Source organism: Podarcis filfolensis (genome assembly GCF_964270895.1).
Source record: "Podarcis filfolensis genome assembly, chromosome: 4".
NCBI classification, from domain to species: Eukaryota; Metazoa; Chordata; class Lepidosauria; order Squamata; family Lacertidae; genus Podarcis; species Podarcis filfolensis.
The window spans coordinates 7,285,117-7,307,539 of NC_139607.1; the positions used below are offsets into that span (position 1 = coordinate 7,285,117).

The following is a 22,423-nucleotide window of genomic DNA, read 5'->3' on the forward strand; positions in this document are numbered from 1 at the left end:
ACCAAACTGCGGGAGGCAGTGGAAGACAGGAGTGCCTGGCATGCGATGGTCCATGGGGTCACGAAGAGTCAGACATGACTAAATGACTAAACAACAACATAATGAGCATATGATGGTAGGGCTTGCAACATTAACATCCAACAAATCTTATTCCCCTTTATTTTTATGGGGGTGGGGGTCCCCAAAGCCATAGCTTTGGATTCAGCACAGAGAGCATGCTTCTGTGTCTCCCACCTCCAGCAGAGGCAGATAAAGGGTAATTCCTGGTCTATTGTTCTCCTCTGGAAGCACCACCAGGTATCTGTTCTTGACCATCTCTTTAGACATGTAAATAGAGTGCTTGCAAGCATGGCTAGGGCCTTTAACTTAACAAAGAATCTGGTTTGATCACTCCAGCAGTCCCTTCTACTATAAACCCCCATTTTACAGATACAAAACCACAGGCTTGGTTGGGATCCATACGTAAACCAAATCAATCTCCAATCCTGTAGCACTATTCTCTCCCCCCCCACACACACTTTTGTTGTGCTGTACTTCAAGAGTGCCCCTGGGGGTGGCAATAATACAGTAACAGTGGCTGTGTTACCATGTAGATAAGGCAAGCAAAGTTTCTCAACAATGTTCCATGCATCCTTAAATATGCAATCTAAGTTTCACAAATGCCCTTTAAGAATAGGTTATTATGGCTAGGATATCATCTTCTGGAGAAAATCTGCTTATGAGTGGGGAAAAGGAAGACTAGAAATATGAGAACAGCTATAATGGTTTGATTCACAGGAATATGATAAGATCAAACCAAGCATGATTTTCTTTTCAGCCTCAAGACTTCAAGGAACAGTCTTGTAATAGGCATGTAAATGGAAGGGCACTGATTCGTACTAATGTAGACTGTGAAGTACTTTATAAACTACACATTTCTTCCCAAATTCTGAACTATTTGCTATTTGTGGCTTTAAATGAGCCCCTTCTTTCTAATAACATATGGTGATCGGTGGTTTTAAAATTGAAATCTATACTGGGGGAAAATGCAAGCACTAATCATAGCCTTGACTCTGTATTTAGTGTCTGTGTGTGGTAATAATGGCTGATATGCTGATTAATTTGAAGACTAACTGAGGAATAATGGAGCAACTAATGGAAAATTGTTCCTCTGATATATATTTCCCATGAGCCCAAAGAAACAAGGAATGAAATACACCTGGTAGTTTATATTGTCTGAATCCAGAAACGAAAAGAGGGGACATTATAAATGTGAGATCACTTATTAATTTATTTGCAGAACTGTATAGTTTTACAAGTTACAGATCAACATACTAATACACTGGTTTAGCCACAGACTCTGCTCACAATTTGCTAATTTGGAAAAAAAAAACCCCAACCCTCTATGTTTTAGTGCATTCATTACATTTAGTAGCAAATAATTCTTGTGGGCTGCATTAAAGTGAAAGCAATTATTAATGAATTTAAAGTAAAATATTCTGGCCCTTGCCTCATTGGAAAGTAGTTAAGAAAGATATATTGGATTTCGGCATCTGGGACTGTCAACCACTGATTGGATTCCCTCCCCTTCCCACTATTATGAATGTGTGATTTTCAGATTGTGTGATTGCCAAAGCTAGCTCACAAAAGAAACTAACTTGGGGACTAATGGAAGAATCTTTTTTCATTGGAGCAAGGTGGGCATCAATTTAGTTGTTCACTCCCATCGTAACAGGTGATTGTCACTGGCAAATTATACATTGGTGGCCATCTGTCTGATGCAAAACATCCAATCTAGTGTTGGAAACTATGGGCATGATCCATCCCAATGGGCAGAACCATGTTGGGACCCAGCATGTGCCCACCCACCTCCTTTCTTAGTGCACATTATGGGACACACATCATACCAGCCAATACGGCAACAGAAGGACAGCACACTGCCTAGCAGGTAATTTTCTGCATGTTTTCTGATTTAGTCAGTGCCTAGCTGAATCTCTGGGTTAGAGATGCAGTACTGAATGAGGAAACAGAAATGCATGCCAAACAAGAGGAAGGGTTCCATTGAGGAAGGCTCTGTTTCGCCTTGGGGTGAATCCTATGTTTGCCGTCCAGAGAACTGGGTTTTTAATTATTTGTTTACAAAATCAAATTTGTAACCCACCCTTCCTTGTGTGAGCTCAGGGCAATGGCAAAGGCTTGACGCCTTTTACTTCTACAAAAATCCTGAGAGGTTGGTTAGGCTAAGTCGAGATCGACTCAGAGATCCAGGGACTGATTCCGGTCAATCGCAGGCTCCTCCTCCTCCTTCCTCCTTCCTCCTTCTGAAGCCGGCTTGCCTTCTTGGGGGTTAGAGCTTCAGTGTTGGGGTGAGGAGGACGGGGGGGGAGGGGGGGCAGGAAATGAAACTCTCTGTGCCTGCTCACCCACTAGTTCAAATGCAATGAAAGGAATAAGAAATGAGCCCCCCCCAAAAAAAAAACAGCGAGGAAGGCAAAGAACAAAACACATGGGGGAAAACCCCCTTAGCACTCCATGAATTTGAGGGAGGAAAAGGCTTTAACGCAACAGTAGGAAGAAGAGAGGTGGAAGAAAGTCATGGGGATGCCGACACGAAGTCAGCTGTGATTTAAAGCAACAGTAGGGGAAAGACTGGCTCCTCAGATCTGTGTAAACTAATATAAAAATATAGTTTGACTTTTCTCACTTGTTTAGTTACTTGCCCATCTAACAACTACTGTATTTTTTGCTCCACAAGGCACACCTGATCATAAGGCACACCTAGTTTCTAGAGGGGGAATTCAAGGAAAAAAATATTATTTAAAGGGAGCGCTGAGCAGAACCTGTATGCATACCAGGATCTGCTCAGCGCTCCCTTTCACAAGCCGCGTGGAGTGTGTGTGTGGCTCTTGGCAGCTTTTCCCCGAGGAGGAAGAAGGGCAGCCCGTCAGTGACAAAAGCTGTGCGCTCTTTAGAGGGTGCGCGGCTCTTGGGGGCTTTTCCCTGAGGAGGGAGAAGGGACTGATGCGGCCAGTCAGTCCCTTCTCCCACCTCGTAGAAAAGCCTGCAGGAGCCACACACTCTTTAAAGGGTGCGTGGCTCCTGTGGGCTTTTCTACGAGGTGGGAGAAGGGACTGATGCGGCCAGTCAGTCCCTTCTCCCTCCTGGGGAAAAGCCCGCAAGAGCCGCACGGAGCTTGTGTGTGGTTCTTGGGGGCTTTTCCTGCCTGCCTCCCCCCTGCATTCGCTCCATAAGACGCACACACATTTTTCCTTGTTTTTTAGGAGGGAAAAAGTGCTTCTTATGGAGCAAAAAATATGGCATGTGCATCTGTCACGATGATATCCAAACATAACTACTGTATCTGTGAAATGAAGATCCATTTATTTATTTATTTATTTATTTACTTAACTCAAATGACTTCGGAGGGTGGTAGATCACTGCCAGTTTTTGATATTGGATTGTAGATCACACCTTACTCAAAGTTGGACGTGCCTGGGCTAAGAGACAGGGAGTAGCTCATACAGGTCATTCAGTGAACTTCATGGCCAAGCAGAGATTAGAACCTGGTCTCTGCAGTCTACATTCACTGCAATGCCATCGGTTACATGCTCTCAACTGAGTAGGTGATGCATGTGTGAAACATGACTTGCATATAAACATCATGTTTTCATATAATAGGCGCTCTAGCTATACCTGATCCAATGCATAATTTCAGAGTAAAAAAGACAAACAAATGGGGTGGCTGTGGGGGAGGGAAGAAGAGGTTTCCACATTGCAATAAAAGGTCTAAAACTTGCTCTCAGTTCCATGCCATTATGTGCTACAGAGATCATGATCATTAACATGCTTATTTTTGGTGGGAATGGGAATAGGATACAACTTTCAACTGTGAATCATGCAGAGTTCCTATTATATGGGCACTTACTCCCCTGTTTTCTAATGCAGCACTGAATTTCCACCTACTAATGAAACACCAGAGATGGAATATCTTATGCTGTTGAGCAGCAGCAAACCTATTTAAATCTGCAACTCTAATTTGCCAGCAATATTTTATACTTAATTTGCAGCAGTTCTATAAAGTTAAATTACAAGAAACCAACTTGCATTCCCCCCCTCCTTTCTGTCTGGGAAATTATACTATTCATATGACTCCAAGCATGGCAGATTAAGCATCCCAGCTACACTGTGAAACTCATTAATACAGATAGTAAGCAAGAATTCAATTTTTCCCTGTATTTTCCATCATTCCTATATGTATATTTTATGGTATATTATTATCTCTATATCTTTTCTCATTTGCAGGAGTAAAAAATAATTTTAACAATGCCATTTTAAAATTAAAAACCTGCATATTGAGAGAAATTGCCAATGGGGAAAAGTGAGTTTCAAGTAATTATTGGTGGCTTAAGAGTTCTTTGTATGCAATTTTTCATTTTTACAATTGAAATGACATCTCCAACTTTTTTTATACCTGTGCCTGATATCTCTTTCTATTTCTTTTTCTCCTTGAAAATATGATTTTGTAGTTAGGAAATGCATTTAAGTTGTCATGCCATTTAAAAAATAAAGATGACCTGTTTCCATTTTGTCAGAAAAAGCATAAGGTTCAAATGTAGCTGCCATGACAGAAATGCAATTTGTGAAGAATAGCCTAAAAGATTATAAAAACTTTCACTTACGCTATGCCTCTGCTATTTGAGGCTATTTGTTCAAATTTTCACACTAGTGGATGATGCAGGGCATGTCATTGTGAAAAGATGAAGGGGAAAGAAAATGATAGCAATGAAGTGGAAACTCTGAGTTAGCCATTTATATGTTAAAAAGCTTTTTCACAACAACAAAATGAAGCTCTTGGCATTTTGTAGCTCTCTTTATAACAATTAGGGGTTCCTTCTGACATCACCTCAGCAGTATGGCAGCTGCTGCATGTTCCCTCCATGTGGTGAGCTCCATCACCACAACTGCTCAGGGTAGAACCGTCCAGACTGACTCTACCCAGGCAAACCACGGTCTCCTCCTGGGAAGGAAAAAGTAAAAATAGTTCCAGTAAAATTCTGAGCAACAAGGTCTTACTTGGGTGTCTCTTGCGTTTGCAAACTTGGTTTTTGGTCATTCTCTGGTCCTGCAACAACTATTGTTGCTGTTGTTGTTATCATTATCTTTCTGACTTGGGTTTCCTGACTCTGGGCTTCTACCCACGGCAAAACCCTGACACTTTCCCACACTACTCTGCTCCCTCAAAAACTCAAGGTCACATGAAAGGTGTCCCCAACATGACTTTTTTCATCTTTAGCATTGATTCAAGGTTGGTGACACTGGCATGAGAAGTAGATGTGATGCCAGCTCCTTCCATGTGAATTCTAATCTAAACATTGCAGTTGAACACAAATGTATAATCTCAATCCCAGTTGAAGCTGAACCTTAGCTTAAAAAAATAAATCCAATTAGTCTTGCACATGAGCTGGCAACCCAACATAAATTAAGATGGCCAAAAGGGGTGGCTTGTCTTCCCTCAGCCAGCAGTAGCCCCACTGCTGAATGGAGTTTGGATTCAGTGCGTCTGTACACTGGCTTGCTTTCCACCAGCTTCTTGAGCATAGGATTGTTCTCTAAGATTTCCATGGGGATCCAATTCATATGTGTATTCCTGTTGTTGACAATTCATCATATGGTGCCTGGCACAAGGCACATCTGATGAATTGCTGCTCAACACCCAGTTCAGTGTGCATCCACACATCTTTTTCTAGATCCTAGTGGTAGCATTCTCAAACCTGCTGCCACCCAGGACATTTATCTGTGACAGTGAGCATCCTTGCAACAGTGCACAGTTTCCACACCTGGGGCAGAAGAAACATGGAAATTCACAACATCCCAAGACATAGACCTTGTCTGAAAGCTAAATGTCTACAGTAGGGCACACTCAAACAAAACTACACATGTTTAAAAATGTTTCTTCTGCCCCTTGAAATACAGATTGCATATTTTTAAATTGCTCTAAATAAATCTAAATGTTTTCCCCCCTTTGCTGTATTTCAGAGACGCCAAAAAAGATTAGTTACATCTAATTTAAATTGTGTGGAGTCTATAAATATCCCTAATTGGCATATTTAGTAGTATAACAATGGGAGCACCTGTTTGAAATAATCCGACCTACACAGTTAGTTGAGTTTTTATCCAGCCATTGGAAATATCATTCACAATTATAATAATCATGCTATAGAGACATGGAGACTCTAGCCCAAAAATGAATTATATGTAACATCTGTTCAAATTCACAAACTGAAAGCTGCAATGAACATAATATTATATATAAATGGACCCTTTAGTTCTCTGTATAAGAAGTGATCCTTTAAGCTATTTAACATCGCTACATAAAAGAATTCCCGCATGGTTTTTTTATACTTGGGGAAAGGATACAATATACCAGTGAAGACTAGCTTAAGCTCATCAGCAGATTGATGAATTGAGGAGCAAATCTAGATTTGCTGACACTCTGGTCTTCTTCATACATTATGTGTATTCCTAAGGCTTTTGTTCAGTTGAAAACACAAAGTGTGACTAAAACAAGTATATTTTAAAAACACTGATTTTACCTCGGAATGTTCCGCACAGGAGGATTTAGCTCAGGAAACTGGCAACTAAGGGGAAACTAGACTTATCCTTCTGATTGGTTGAAACATTGGGAATGGTGTGTGAAAATATTGTGTGTAAATCAAACTAGAAAATTTGGTAGGAAACTGTGATTGTGGAGTCAGAGAGGCAGAGCTTGAAGCACTTCAAGGGGGAACTACAGCAGAAACAGAATTGAGGGATAAAGATTGATAAACATTGGCTTAGTTAGGGAAACAGCCAAAACAGGCATGGCTGGATCTGTTTATCTCTGTTCATTTTATTTTAAAAAATAAAATTATTTGTTCTTATAGTAACTAGTCAAACTGTACAATTAGGTTGTTTTCTTTATTCCCCCCCCCCCACAAAATTGTTCAAATGTTACTTTACTAAAACCTAAAGTAAAATCATGTTTTGTTTTGGAAAAACATGGACTAAAGCCTTAATATTCACCCCACATTTAATTGCCGTATTAGGAGTAGGTTGGAAAGTTCTATGGCTGTTTAGTAGAGCCAGGCAGAGAAAGAAAATGGTATATACTTGGGGGCAGCACTGAGGCTTGCAGTAAGAGAGGCATGGTTCGCTTGCTTCCCATCCCATTCGTGGTACAGACTACGACCTGCGTCATCACAGATGAAAACCCTGGGTTTGTTGCTGCTTAGTATGTGAACACTTCTGATGCTTCACTCATGATTGAGCTCCCATTTTTGACCTGGGCGTGAACTCAGGTTTTGGGGGAGTCAGTCATGGGAGTGGGGAGCTGATTCCAGTACAAGGCATCTATCTGCAAGGGAAACTGTCACCCACAGCAGTTTCAGTGTGGTCTTCTAGGTAACATTATTGGTATCAGCCTATCTCTAGAGACAATGGAGTGAGCCTCTGGGAATGAAGTCAAACTGCTGCATTAGCAGCGCCAAAGTGACCTCTCCAGGGTGCTGGTCTGCCCAGACAACATCAGCCTCACTGATGTGGTCCAAAGGAAAGCAGAGCAACACATTTGGCACTGGCTTGGCTGCAGGAGTTGCCAGAAAAAGGCATAGAAGACAACATCCTACTGTCTTAGGGACTCTACTCTAGATTTGTGTAGGGTTTACTGCTTAGCCTTTTCTCTTCCCAAAGACATCCTTCAAAGCAGCAGAGGTTTTGGATCAGAGTTTTCCTTCTAGGTAGACTACCTTCCCAGACTGAATAGCCCCATCTTTCCCTCTAAATGGAGGGATCAAATCTCAGAGGTACAGAACATATTTCAACTGTGGCACATAGTTGCATTTTGTTTTTATCTAGCATTGAGAAAATTGTTTGCCTTTTTATAGCTTTGTGTAATCCCCTTAGAGAGTTCTATTTCATTAAGGTGTATGACTTTTTAAATGAGTATTTAATCATCAGCATTCCCAAAGGATCTCAGATTGCATAACTGGGAAAGGTCCCTGCCTAAGACCTTGGAGAACCACTGGGCTAGATGAAGAAATGGCAGTTTTATGTGTTCATGAGAATCTCTGGGCTCAGGCTACTCTCTGGAAATATCGGCAGGCTTTTCATCATAATTCAAACCTGCCTTTGAAATAAAACTGTGCTAAATTCCAGAGAATGCTTTTTAATCATGCACCAAGGTGCAATTGCCTAAATGGAAATAAATGGAAATGCTGTTCCAGGGATCAATTTGAGCTGCTAGAACAAGTAGGCATTCCATACAGTGAATTTGTTTTGTGCAACACAGTATGCCTAATTTAGCAGGCAGTTGCCAGAGGACCTTTTAAAGCCAGCTCAGTGGCACATACAAAATTGCTGCACGTGCAGTTTGGCTTTCCATTCCATTATGCTTTAGAGACTTCATACTGATATAATAGTTTATTTTTATGTCCTTGCTTTCCTTGTTTAAGAAATGATTGTGCCTGCAAATTATATTATCAACTGTTTTAGTGTCGTGATTTCTTTTTTTTACTTTCTGTTATTTTATTTTATGTGCCGTTCTGCCCAGTCCTCGTTTTCAAAATACAACTGAAATGGGCAAGAGGAGTCTGTGGCCTTCCAGATATTTTGGACTACAGTTCGCATAATCCCTAACCATTGACCATGCTGGCTGAGGCTGAGGAGATTTGGAATCCAACAACATTTGAAGGCTGCAGATTCTCCATCCCTAAAACAAAGACCAAAATCTGACAATTCCCTTTCCCAATTCTTATCTGATTACTCTTCTTATTAGAATGCAACAAAGATCCATGATACATCTCATGAGAAAATGCATCATAGGTACAAGCTTCTTGTGGGAACTGTAGCCTGTCGTCTCCAAATGCAGTTAATGTTAGAGATGTGGTAGAATATCTTTGCAATTTGAAGAAACAATTCGGGGGATGGTAGGGGGAGAAATAATCCAATTTATGCTTGCCTTAATTGTTGTTCTGATATCTCCCGAAGGGGTATCAGCCATCTCCTCCCTCATGAACTTGTCTAATCCTATTTTAAAGTTATCCAAGTTAATGGCCTTCACATTTTTAGGAGGAAATTCCATATTTTAACTATATACTGTGTGAACAAGTTATTTCCTTTTGTTTATCCTGAATCTTCCAAGGTTCAGCTTCATTGGACAGCAGGTTTCTGGTATTATGAGAAGATTTCTTCCCTATCCTTTTCCTCAGTGACATGAATATTTTTATACACTTGTATCATGTCTCTCTTACTCTCTCTCTCTTTCTCTTTTTCTTAATTAAAAATATTTAAATCCAAATGTTGTAACCTTTCCTCATGGTGGAGTTGTTCCAGCCACTTGATCATTTTGGTTGCCCTCTTCTGAAAAGGGAAAATAAATCTAGACCGAACACAATCAAATAGAGCACACATTAGTGATGGGGGGGGGGGGGAAGAGTGTCAATTTCAGGACATTTTAGGCTGTTGCTCCTGCGAGCAAGTTCAATGTGTGTGTCTCCACACTAAGGAGTTATATTAAAATGATAATACTTTATTAAAGGTGAGAAGCACAGCTGGTTAAAACCAATAAAACCAGGAGACTAAAACCAAAATTTTCTTTAGAGATGGGACACAATAAGAAACAAAGTACAGTGAATCTTATGGCGCAACGGGTGCCATAATCTGGGCGCTTTCAGAATTTTCACCATCTCTGCCTCAGCAGCTGATAGAACTAGAAGGGTCAGCACAGCTGATCACAGAGGATGAACAAAATCGTATCATGGGAGATGGTCCTTAAATTGCCCTGATCTAAGCCGTTTAGGGATTTAAAGGTTATAACCAAGAACAGAAGTATAGCGTTCAGATCATGAGACATAGTGGTACTGCTCTTTCTTGCTTTAGTCAGACCTCACCTGGAGTACTGTGTCCATTTCTGGGCTGCATTTTTAAGAAGGAAACTGGATCGTGTCAGAGAAGGACCACAAAGAGAAGGGCCTTAGCTATAAAGGAAGGTTAAAGGTGCTGAGCATATTTAGCCTGGGGGGGTGATTAAGAGGTGCTATGATAACCATCTTTAAATACAGGGTTTTCACACAGATGATGGTGTGTGGCTAAAAATCAGATATCATGGAACGAGGAAGGTAACCAGCTATTCAGGCAGTGTCATGTGGCCTTGGAAACTTATCAGAGCAAGGCAAGAGAATGTACCGGCTTATCCTCTTTTGCAATACTTCTCCCAGCAGCTTGCTCAGACATCTTATTGATAAAGGGAGTGGGAGATGATGAGAAGAAAAAGGGAGGCAAATCGTGTTCTAGGGTTGCCTGAGAATGGCCCAAAGCTGTAAGATGAGATTTACGAACCAGAACAAAAAAACACACCGAGGTGACAGCAGGCACCCAAGGCTTGAAGACTATGTCCAGGTAGGGTTGAACTTCACTATGCATAACTCATATAAAGTGACATGACTTCTAGGCTGTGCGGACCCAAATCATAAATATTTAGCCACTACAAATTAGTACTGCTACAGTTGGGTTCTGATCTTACCTTTAGCGAAGGGGTGCAAAATATATTTTGGATCCATTGGGACATTGCCCTAGGTTGGTGGGTTGGTTTTAAAAACTTACCTGTTACTTCTTATTTATAAATCCCAAAGTAGTTCGCAGCATACATATAAATAATCAAAATTGATAAAGAACAACAACACATCTAAATACTCATAACACATAATATCAGCAACTACAGCAGCCAGAACCAGAGAGAGAGAGAGAAAGAGAACTCGATATCAACAGTCAGGAATTACCAAGGTAAGCAGAAAGGTAAACAGAAAGGTCTTTTAACTGTCTGTGAAAGCACCCCATAGTCAATGTATACGTGATCTCTGTACGGAGCTCATTCCACAACAGAAATGCCCTCCTCTGAACCTTGGCTAAGTAAATTTCAGTAGGCCATGGCATTGTCAGGAGTGCCTAGGCGGACTATATGTGGAAAGACAGTCTTGGAAATAAGCTGGTTGCAAGATGTTTAGTGCTTTGTGACTAAAACTCAATACCTTAAAGCTGGTATGGGCAGCCAACGCATGCTATATGTGTATGTTAGGGAGCAACCTAGTTGCAGCTTCTGAATCGACTGGAAGGGTAGCCCCACATAAAGTATGGTATAGGTACAGTTAAAAATGAAAGAGGCTCCTATCTACTTCATGAAGTATGGAGAGACTAATTCAAATACAGTGGTACCTCTGGTTACGAACTTAATTCGTTCCGGAGGTCTGTTCTTAACCTGAAACCATTCTTAACCTGAGGTACCACTTTAGCTAATGGGGCCTCCCAATGCTGCCACACGATTTCTGTTCTCATCCTGAGGTAAAGTTCTTAACCCAAGGTACTACTTCTGGGTTAGCGGAGTCTGTAACCCGAAGTGTTTGTAACCTGAGGTGTTTGTAACCCGAGGTACCACTGTATAAAACTTTTGCTTCTTAACAGGTTGTCAACCGTTAAGACAGAATTTTGCCAAATTGTGTGCACTGCATTGTATTACTTTGGCAAGTACAAAGATATGTTAGATTATAGCTGACAGCCTTAGATGTGCATGTCAGGAATGTGTGTTTTCCATTGTGGAGGCAAAAATATACCACAAAAATAACTAATTAGCTCATTTTGATACCATCTTGGTGATAAATATACATCCTGGAAAATTTTGTCAACAACAAAATGTATTGCCTTTTCAAAAACTAATAGATCTATTTCGGGCCTGAGCATTTTAAGGTATCCAGATAATGTCATCAATCAATCTTGATAATCAGATACAGCCGCTTCTCTGCCAGCTATTAATGCCATGCCAAAGAGTTTCCAGCCGTCCTTGTGAGAAAAGAAAATGGTTGCTGATCAAGGTGATTATGCTGATGATGATGTATTTAGAGGGTTCAGAACAGATAGAGAAATAGATAGAAACTGAAAACCCCAAAGGTTCCTGAATAAGGATGCTTCCTTCGAAAGGTATGTTTCCCTGCATATCTAACAAGTAAACCTTCCATAAAATGTCCCCTGGGTTCTTCAAACTGTGTATCAGCAAATCCTGGGGGTGCATCAGAAGCTTATCAGCAGTTACTTAATGAAGAGATTTAGTAATGGTGAACAATATGCTGATTTTTCTGCCCCCATCCTCCCCTGCAAATGCAACTGCAGGAAAGAGTTGGGTGTCCTTAAGGCCATCACTAAGCTATGGTTTTCCCAGTAGTGATGTATGGAAGTGAGAGCTGGACCATAAAGAAGGCTGATCACCAAAGAATTGATGCTTTTGAATTATGGTGCTGGAGGAGACTCTTGAGAGTCCCATGGACTGCAAGAAGATCAAACCTCTCCATTCTGAAGAAAATCAGCCCTGAGTGCTCACTGGAAGGACAGATCATGAAGCTGAGGCTCCAATACTTTGGCCACCTCATGAGAAGAGAGGACTCCCTGGAAAAGACCCTGATGTTGGGAAAGATGGAGGGCACAAGGAGAAGGGGACGACAGAGGACAAGATGGTTGGATAGTGTTCTCGAAGTTACCCGCATGAGTTTGACCAAACTGCCGGAGGCAGTGGAAGACAGAAATGCCTGGCGTGCTCTGGTCCATGGGGTAACGAAGAGTCGGACACGACTAAACAACAACGACAAGGCCATCACCTCAGTTCAGTCAGGCCAACAATGAGATGTACAGTGCTTGGAACCATTAAACATATCCCAGAATCTGGTAGGAATATAAATCTGCACTTATTTACCCTTCATGAATGCAACTATGCCTGTAGTACGGACGTTGCACAGATCTCAGTGGAGCTCTTGTCTCTCCTTTGCATGACAAAGGCCTGGTCAGTATTTTGGGCCAGACAGATGTGTCCACTCCTAAATATCCACCCCTTAGTCCTCTCTTCCCCAGAGCCCTAGCCAACCCAAATATATATACACTTTATGGATTTTGGAATTTAGATCCATCTTTCCAAAATATACTTTTCTTGTGGAATTTTCTCTGGGCATTAAGATCCCTGGGAGAGGGATGGAGGGGTGAATAAAGGCAGGAGTGTTGTGTTAGCCACCTGCAAAAAGCAGCAAGAGGAAGGCATGTGATGGCAAACATCCAACTCATGCTCCTGGTCTAGCTGAAATGTCTGCCTCCATGCCTCAGGACCACCTAACTTATTTGTGGGAAGGAACGCAGGAGGGGAAAGAACGTTTCCAAGTGCATGGTTTTAAATGTATCCCTTGCATTTTATTGTGCAAGATCCTTTGCAGGTTTTAGCTGAAAATCTAGATACAAGCCATCTTGCTGTGGGAAAAAAAGACAAGATGGCACCCACCCATTCTATGCATCGAATCCTTAGTTCAATATTGCCAATGAGAGTGTGTACCCCACTGGCGTCTTCAGGCTAGCTTAGGGAGCACAGGGCAGGCAAGCTTCAGAGTATCTGGGGAAATGGAGGGGCTGCTCCCAGCATCTACCGCTTGAGGTACCTCAAGGACAGCATGAGATGGGATGGTGGTGGAGTGTGCCTAGAATAATAATAATAATAATAATAATAATAATAATAATAATACAGTTGATGAGTGAAATACTGCCTTCCATGGACCTCAATAGGCAAAACAGTCTGTTGCTCAAACAGGAAGCTGGTCTTATTGGTCTATTTAAAGAAATGCACATTCAGAAGCCGATTAACTTAATGTACTATTGTTTCCAATATGAAGCATTTATTCACTCATGCTGATATCTGAAAACAAAAGCAAATGTGAAGAAGCATTCTACATGAAATTAAATACATGTGTAGTGTAATCACAATAGCTAGAAACAACATGTTACATTTTAATTTACACTTCTAAAACTGCTCATCGGTTAAGCATTTTATTACAAGTCCGGGTATCTTGGCACTTATTTGCATCCACTGTGTAATTAAGGCAGCGCTCCAAAGAAATGACAAATGGTGCACCGAACAGGAGTAATTATTCTTATTTATTTACATTGGGTTAGGAAGACAAATACCAATTATGATGAAGGTAGCACCATGCCAGCTAGTTAACAAATAGAGGAATGCTTTCTGTACAGTAAAATATGCACTCTCTTAATCTCCTCAGAAGACCCATCACCACAACACAAAAACGTAGCTCCAGGTCATACATTTTTTTAAAGGCCCTTAATTCAGTTCCTGTTAGTGTGTAGCCACATAGGCAAATAAAGGGTGCACAGGAATGCACATATTTGTGAAAATAACACAGACAAATGCATTATATTAATGGAAATTGATTTACAATGAAGTGTATACAGTGGTACCTCGGGTTACATACGCTTCAGGTTACAGACTCCTCTAACCCAGAAATAGTACCTCGGGTTAAGAACTTTGCTTCAGGATGAGAACAGAAATCGTGCTCCGGCGGTGCAGCAGCAGCAGTGGGAGGCCCTATTAGCTAAAGTGGTGCTTCAGGTTAAGAACAGTTTCAGGTTAAGAATGGACCTCTGGAACGAATTAAGTACTTAACCCGAGGTACCACTGTAATACACAAAAATGCATGTGAACATGCGCAAATGAATTTTCATGAGGACTTTGGGGGGAAATCAAAAACTGATATGGAAATGTGGAGAACTGAATTTAAGCTTGTTAAAATGAGAAACTGAAGGAAATCAAAACTTACAAATTCTCTCATCCCTGCCGCACACTCCTGCTTTTCACCCCAGTCATCTTATTCTTTTCCATTCTGCCCCTTGCCATCCAAACCAGTGAGCGGAATTTGACGAAAAATATCCATGCATGCTTCTTTTTGTTTTAGTCCATCCTCTCAAACCCTCCTCCCCAATTGGTTTACGAGATTAAGCTGCTGTTTGTTTGTTCCATTGTAAAACAAACAAACAAACAAATCCCACCTCTGCAATTCTAATTTAACAGAATTACACAAGATCTGTAACTGGTGCTCTGACTGTGTGTTGGGGAATGCCTGTTCCAATCTTTCAGTCAATTAAGATAATATCTATTAAATTATTTTCAGGGGTAAAAGTTAAAACAACAACAACAACCCACACCTTTCCTTCAGTTGTCAGATGTTTGGGCATTGGTGACATGGTCTGAAACACATTAGGGGAGTATTGTTGACACCTCTTCCTCCATGAGTGGCTCCTGTGGAAAGCCCACAAAATATCTTCTAGAAGAATTGGGCCACAGCGATAAAATATCCCATCTACAGATTCCATTAACTCTGTTTTGAACAAATAAGATTACATGGGCAGACCATAATGAATGTGTTGGAGCATTCAAGGGAACCTGTGGTAAAGAAGGAGTCCAAAGAAATTAGAACCCTGGTGTATGCCACAAATTTAATGTTGAACACATGTCCTATTATCTTCTTGGCTGCTTCCTTTGCTTCAGTTCCAAATATTCTGCGTACTTACAGTGTTTATTTCAGAAGTTCTTGTTTACTTTTTAAATTTAGAGGGGGGGTCCATGAAAAACAAATGCATCCTGCGACACCCTAGAAGATCTGATAAAGGTAAAGGGACCCCTGACCGTTAGGACGACTCTGGGGTTGCAGTGCTCATCTCGCTTTACTGGCCGAGGGAGCTGGCATACAGCCTCCAGGTCATGTGGCCAGCAAGACTAAGCCGCTTCTGGCGAACCAGAACACTGTTTACCTTCCTGCCGGAGCCGTACCTACCATATTTTTCACTGCATAAGACACACCTGACTATAAGACGCACCTAGTTTTTAGAGGAGGAAAGGGGGAAAACCCTGTTTTTTGGGGGATCAGCTCACAGTTGTGCAACTTCTTTTGAAAAGGGGAAAAATCCTGTTTTTATGGGGTTCAACTCACAGTTCTGCAGCTTCTTTAGGAAAGTAAAGGGAGCCGTTTCTACAGTTTCTAGACAGATAATCTAATCAGCCAGTCACATGTTGCTGGGGAAACAGCCTCTGTCTGCAGAACATTCAACAATGGAGGCCTGGGCAACGGGGTGGGGCCGGAAAGGGAGCCAGTGATCAACCACACATTCGCTCCATAAGACGCACAGACATTTCCCCTTACTTTTTAGGAGGAAAAGAGTGCATCTTATGGAGCAAAAAATACAGTATTTATCTACTTGCACTTTGACGTGCTTTCGAACTGCTAGGTTGGCAGGAGCAGGGACCGAGCCATGGAAGCTCACCCTGTCACGGGGATTTGAACCACCAACCTTCTGATCGGCAAGCCTTAGGCTCTGTGGTTTAACCCACAGCGCCACCCGTGTCCTAAGAAGATCTGATAGTAATATCTTAATTTCTGATATTCTGTAACTAAAAACTTGCACAACTATTTGTGGAGGGTATGTGATATCCAATAACATGATGCTGTTGTAACTGCAACCAAGTGAGAACAGGGCCAACCTGAATGATGTTTTCTAATGAACAAACTCTTAAATTAGAAGTTATACTGTAGAATCATGAAATAATTCCCTTTTTGTGTGTGTGACTTACAGCTGTGAGTAAATCCTTCTAATTATTCCAGAGCTTTCCTTGTAATCACAGACTAATCCCATTTATATGCTTCTGGGGTTAAAAAGCAAAAAAACAACAACCCAAAAACCAATGAACCCCACCAGTGTATAAAGATTTAGATATACAAATTGAAGGTTTCTTGCTGTAATCCATAGATCGGGAGGGAGGGATTGTTTATCTTTTGTTCTGTGTGAAGCACTTTGGCTTGTGGCTTCTAGACAATTGTGTCTATAACCTTAAACCAAAAAAAGATAGACAAATAAGTCAATCTTTGACGCTTCCCAAAAAGACCGTGCCATCTGGATGTTTGGGATTCTTAACAGGTGCTTCTGGGACTTTGAGCCTAATTCTTGGCCCAGATTCTACCGCATGATGGGTGACTCTGTAGCTATGTGCAATTGTGCACTGCATTAATTGAAGAGATTGGAAGAGGCCAAGAATAGTAATTAGTCAGTTGGTCATGCAGAAAAAGAGAGCAGTGGCTTCAAGCCACAGTGTTGGAGGCGCAGATGGGCCAGACCATCAGCCCTTGCTCTCCGTGGTACCCAGCTAATCTATTGCAGATCAAGCAAACAGTCCATCTTCATCCAGGTACTCAGCTTGTTGAAATCAACAACATAAATTTCAGAAGCCACTGGGGAAAGAAATCACTGGGGTTGAAAGCCTTTAAAACCAAACACCCCCCCCCCCCGAAATATACTAAGCCATGTCAGCGCAACATTATTAGGGTTGGAAAAGCACCAAAGAAGTCAAATGTTAATATGAAATTACCGTATGTCTGTATGTAAAAATAAAACTGAGGAACATTTTAAAATGCTCTTTATATTGCACATCAGTTGCATGTTGTGTTTGTGTGTGCTCTTGCAAACAAATGTTGTGCATGAAATTATGCTATGAAGATAAAAATCACTTTGTCTAGGCAGCAAGTTTTAATTGCATAAAAGGTATCCTGGTTTTGGGGTAAGTGGGTCAAAGCACACTGATGGTGTAGCTTACTTTCTGCTGCTTCACTGCCAAATCATAAAAATCATAGAATTGTAGCATTTGAAGGGACCCCAAGGGTCATCTAGTCCAACCCCTGCAATGCAGCAATCACAGCTAAAGCATTTAAGACAGATGGCCACCCAATCTCTGCTTAATAACCTCCCATGAAGCAGAGTCCATCACCTTTCGAGGAAGCCTGTTCCACTGTCAAATAGCTTACTGTCAGAAAGTTCTTCCTGGTGTTTAGCCAGAATCTCCCTTCTTGTAACTTGGATTGATTGGTTCAAGTTATTTTCCATAATCTGAAAGGTCACTCTTTCTTCCAACATGGATGAGGGATAGCGTTTCACTTTTTATATGCTCTCGCTTATGGAATAACAAATTTGTGCACACATATCAATATTGTACTCACAGAAGTGTCCACTTAGTTCCTTAATGTTCTTGGAAAAAGCTCATTGTCAAGATTTTGCAATGAGAATTCATTAGTCTGTATGGGACAAATAGTTTTGTTTTGTTTTCTCCTCCTCCTCCTCCTCCTCCTCCTCCTCCTCCTCCTCCTCCTTCTTATTATTATTACGTCAAAACAGCTATAAGACCCTAATTATGAATGATAGCCTGTTGTTCTTTTTAAAGTCTAGCTAAGATGCCCTACAAGGGACGCGGATGGCACTGTGGGTTAAACCACTGTGCCGCTTGGGCTTGCCGATCGAAAGATCGGTGGTTTGAATCCCCGCGACTGGGTGAGCTTCCATTGTTCAGTCCCAGCTCCTGCCAACCTAACTGTTCGAAAGCACGCCAAAATGCAAGTAGATAAATAGGTACCACTCCGGCGGGAAGGTAAAGTGTTTCCGTGCACTGATCTGGTTTCAGTGTTCCGTTGTGCCAGAAGCGGCTTAGTCATGCTGGCCACATGACCTGGAAAAACTGTGGACAAACGCCGGCTCCTTCGGCCTGTAAAGGGAGATGAACGCCGCAACCCCAGAGTCGTTCGCGACTGGACTTAATTGTCAGGAGTCCCATTACCTTTACCTTTAAGATGCCCTACAGATTTGAGTCAAAATTTGACTCCTGTGAAAATGAACGTGGTTGAATATCTTAGGCAGTTTAATGTTCCAGGGAAACTGGCATGTGCTTGGTTGGTGGGTTCTTGGAAAAAACTAGAAGGAACAGAATACCAAAAACTTGTATTGGTAGGAAAACTGTAGCAAGCTATGAGGAACAGGAGATGTTCGGAATACCAGGATGCTTCTTCTTGATTGTTAGAAAATTTCCACAATGGTATTTTTGCATTAAATATCTCTCCACAAATGAGACACTTCAGGGGGGAAACACACTCAAGTAGCACTCAAGAACGCAGAAACTGGGTTCTGCAATCATTCCAGGAGGGGGGCAGACTACACTGATGGTGTTATGCTTGTTTGAAGAAGTAAGTGTTAAAGCAAAAGAAAGTGTATTGAGAATCTGGCTGCCGGGCTTCCTAGGGTTGGTGTGTTAGTGCAGAATTATTAGGATGTGTCAGACATTGCATTTATTAAAATAGTTTTCATTTATTTAAGAATTTCCTACACACATGAATATTATATGCACAGCTGAGGCTGAAACATGTCAAGTAACTGGTATTCCTAATGATTATGTATTGCATATGTAAGATACCTCTGTTCAGGATATTCATCTGTCCAGCAGGGTATCCAGGTGTCCTGAATATACATTTTTTAAAAAAAGATATTTATTAGTTTCAAAAAGAGTTACAATGTAATAAAAAGAAAAAAGAAAAGAAAAAATACAAAGTACAGAAAAATAAAGGAAAAAAAACAGTTAAAAACATATCAATCTTTTCATGTCTTGTATTTCATTTGCTTGCTTCCCTGACCTCCTCACACCTCCCTTTTTTGTCTTCCAGTTCAATTGGTTAATTCAGCAAATCCTTTCCCTCCTTGTTTTTATCTTAATCCTTTACCTTAATGTATTATAACTTCGCATTCTCACTTAATAACAGACCATTTTTACATACTCCTTATGGCATTATCGCTAAAACCACTTAACTTCATTCCGACACCATTCTAACATTCATTAATTTTGCAATATTTATATAAGTAGTCTTTAAATTTCTTCCAATCTTCTTCCACCGACTCTTCTCCCAGGTCTCGGATTCTGCCAGTCATTTCCGCCAATTCCATATAGTCCATGACCTTCATCTGCCATTCTTCCAGGGTGGGTAAATCTTGTGTCTTCCAATACTTTGCAATAAGTATTCTTGCTGCTGTTGTAGCATACATAAAAAAAGTTCTGTCCTTCTTTAACACCATGCCCAGGAGAAAGGCCTCTGGTTTCTTCAGGAAGGTATATTTAAATACCTTTTTCATTTCATTATAAATCATCTCCCAGAAAGCCTTAATCTTTGGGCACATCCACCAGAGGTGAAAGAATGTACCTTCATTTTCTTTACATTTCCAACATTTATTATCAGGCAAATGATAGATTTTTGCAAGCTTGACTGGTGTCATGTACCACCTGTATATCATTTTCATAATATTCTCTCTTAAGGCATTACATGCCGTAAATTTCATACCTGTGGTCCATAACTGTTCCCAGTCAGCAAACATAATGTTATGTCCAACATCTTGTGCCCATTTTATCACAGCAGATTTCACCGTTTCATCCTGAATATTCCATTTCAACAGCAAGTTATACATTCTTGATAATATCTTAGTTTTGGGATCTAACAGTTCTGTTTCCAATTTTGATTTTTCCACCTGGAAGCCAATTTTCTTGTCCACTGAATATACAATTTATTCCTGCTTGGAGTTCATGAAAGAAACACAATGAGAAGAAGCTCTTGCTAGAGAGTGCAAGCTAGAAGCAAATCATGCATGTTGTTGAAGTTACCAGAGATATACTGAGAGATACGGAATGTCAGAGTGACATATAGAGTGACTGAGCAACACATTGGTCCATGGATCCATGATACTCTCTTTTGCCTCATCCCTTCCATTTCTATCCTAACTTCCATAACATGCCTTCTAAGGCTGAAATCTCCCCTGACATTGTCAGGCAGCTGCCAGCAACTCCCAGGGCCGGTTGCCCAGGAATGTACAAAGACAAGGAATGTTCTTACCGTCTGCTTTTTATTCAGTATTTACAGAGAGAGGCTTTAGTACCCAGCCTCTTGGATAATGGCATTGCCCCGAGTGAATCTCCACACACACACACGGCTCTCCCACTTCCTCATTCATCATCACCTCTATGGTTACTGACAAGTGCCCTCTGTCTTTGAGCTCGTTGCTCTTCTACTTTCAAGGCCTGCCATGTTCTGGGAGGGGGGGTCTGGAATGCTTTCTAAAGACACTATGTCCATCAGCTGTCACCCCCATGGTGATTCCTCTACCTCCTCCTCCTCTCCCATTGTTTCCCAACTTTTCACCTCCTCTGCATCTGAGCTGTGACCTCCCTCAAACCCCTGTTGTAATTCTGAACTGTCTTCCTCTTCTCTGGAAGGGTCGGGCTGGGGAGGCAGTCTCCAACATTCCTCCTCTGCCCAGTCCCTGACAGACATTGAATTACACCCCACCCCCAATGTAAAAGTCTGGTAGTGGCTTATGTAGGCGCACCACAGAGCTTCCCACCTGTGCTTCTTGGCCACCATGCAGTATAGGGATACAATCAGAATTTTGTATAACAATGTAGAGATGTTTCACCTTCTCTCAGAGAAGAATTCTGGGAAACAAAACATAACAGAGCTATCCTGTCCTGGAATGTTGCTAACATGGTAATCATGGAACAATGATATAAACATAGCAACTGTGGAAGCTGGCAAACAGAGAAAACCAAGAATACAGTCCCGTTGTTTGGTCCCAGTTCCTGCCAACCTAGCACTTCGAGAGCACGCCAAAAAGTGCAAGTAGATAAATAGATACCACTCCAGGGAGAAGGTAAATGCTGTTTCCGTGTGCTGCTCTGGTCTCGGTGTTCCGTTGCACCAGAAGAGGCTTAGTCATGCAGGCCACATGACCCAGAAAAACTGTCTGCGGACAAACGTTGGCTCCCTTGGCCAGTAAAGCGAGATGAGCGCCGCAACCCCAGAGTCGTTCGCGACTGGACTTAACTGTCAGGGGTTCTTTACCTTTAAAAAGGTAAAGGTACCCCTGACCATTAGGTCCAGTCGCAGATGACTCTGGGGTTGTGTGCTCATCTCGCTCTATAAGCCGAGGGAGCTGGCGTTTGTCCGCAGACAGCTTCTGGGTCATGTGGCCAGCATGACTAAGCCGCTTCTGGCGAACCAGAGCAGCACACAGAAATGCTATTTAGCTTCCCGCCAGAGTGGTACCTATTTATCTACTTGCATTTGACATGCTTTTGAGCTGCTAGGTGGGCAGGAGCAGAGACCGAGCAATGGGAGCTCACCCCATCACGGGGATTCGAACCGCTGACCTTCTGATCGGCAAGCCCTAGGCTCTGTGGTTTAGACCACAGCGCCACCCGCGTCCCTCCTTTACCTTTACCTTTATTCTATTAAAAATGCTTTGTATGGTTTGTCATAACCAACATTTAGCACACATTTTAAATATGGGCTTAAATTCTGTTCTGTGATACCTGTTCTGTGACATATGTCTGTGCTTCCACAGACAGAGATATAAAGATTAATTAGAATTATTTCAGCATGTTCCCACACATATGTCCATCACTGACATTTGGATCGTGTACACATGCACTTCACTGATATGTCTGCACATGCGTCTAGTTCACATCTACACAATCACTATGAAATGATTGCAGCATTCCAAGATAACTTCCGTTTATGAGAAGGCCATCACAGATCCTACACAATTGTTAGGACTTATTATTAACACACAAAGCTTCTTAGTAGATTTAGGGCATTTCCAGACCGTTGCTGTTTTTCAGTGGGATTCAGTCACATACTGGCAAATTCAGGTGGTGCAATTAAAGATGATTTGGAGCTCTTGT

At 41.5% G+C, this 22,423-nt stretch overlaps 1 long non-coding RNA gene across 1 annotated transcript; it reads right to left on the reverse strand.

The window, feature by feature from the left end:
* Nucleotides 1-4,774: 4,774 nt before the first annotated feature.
* LOC310761264 lies at nt 4,775-21,209 on the reverse strand. Its single transcript, XR_014547280.1, has 3 exons — nt 21,085-21,209; nt 17,874-17,948; nt 4,775-4,996 (listed from the first exon to the last, which is right to left on the reverse strand). It is a non-coding gene; the product is annotated as an uncharacterized lncRNA (long non-coding RNA).
* Nucleotides 21,210-22,423: the final 1,214 nt, after the last annotated feature.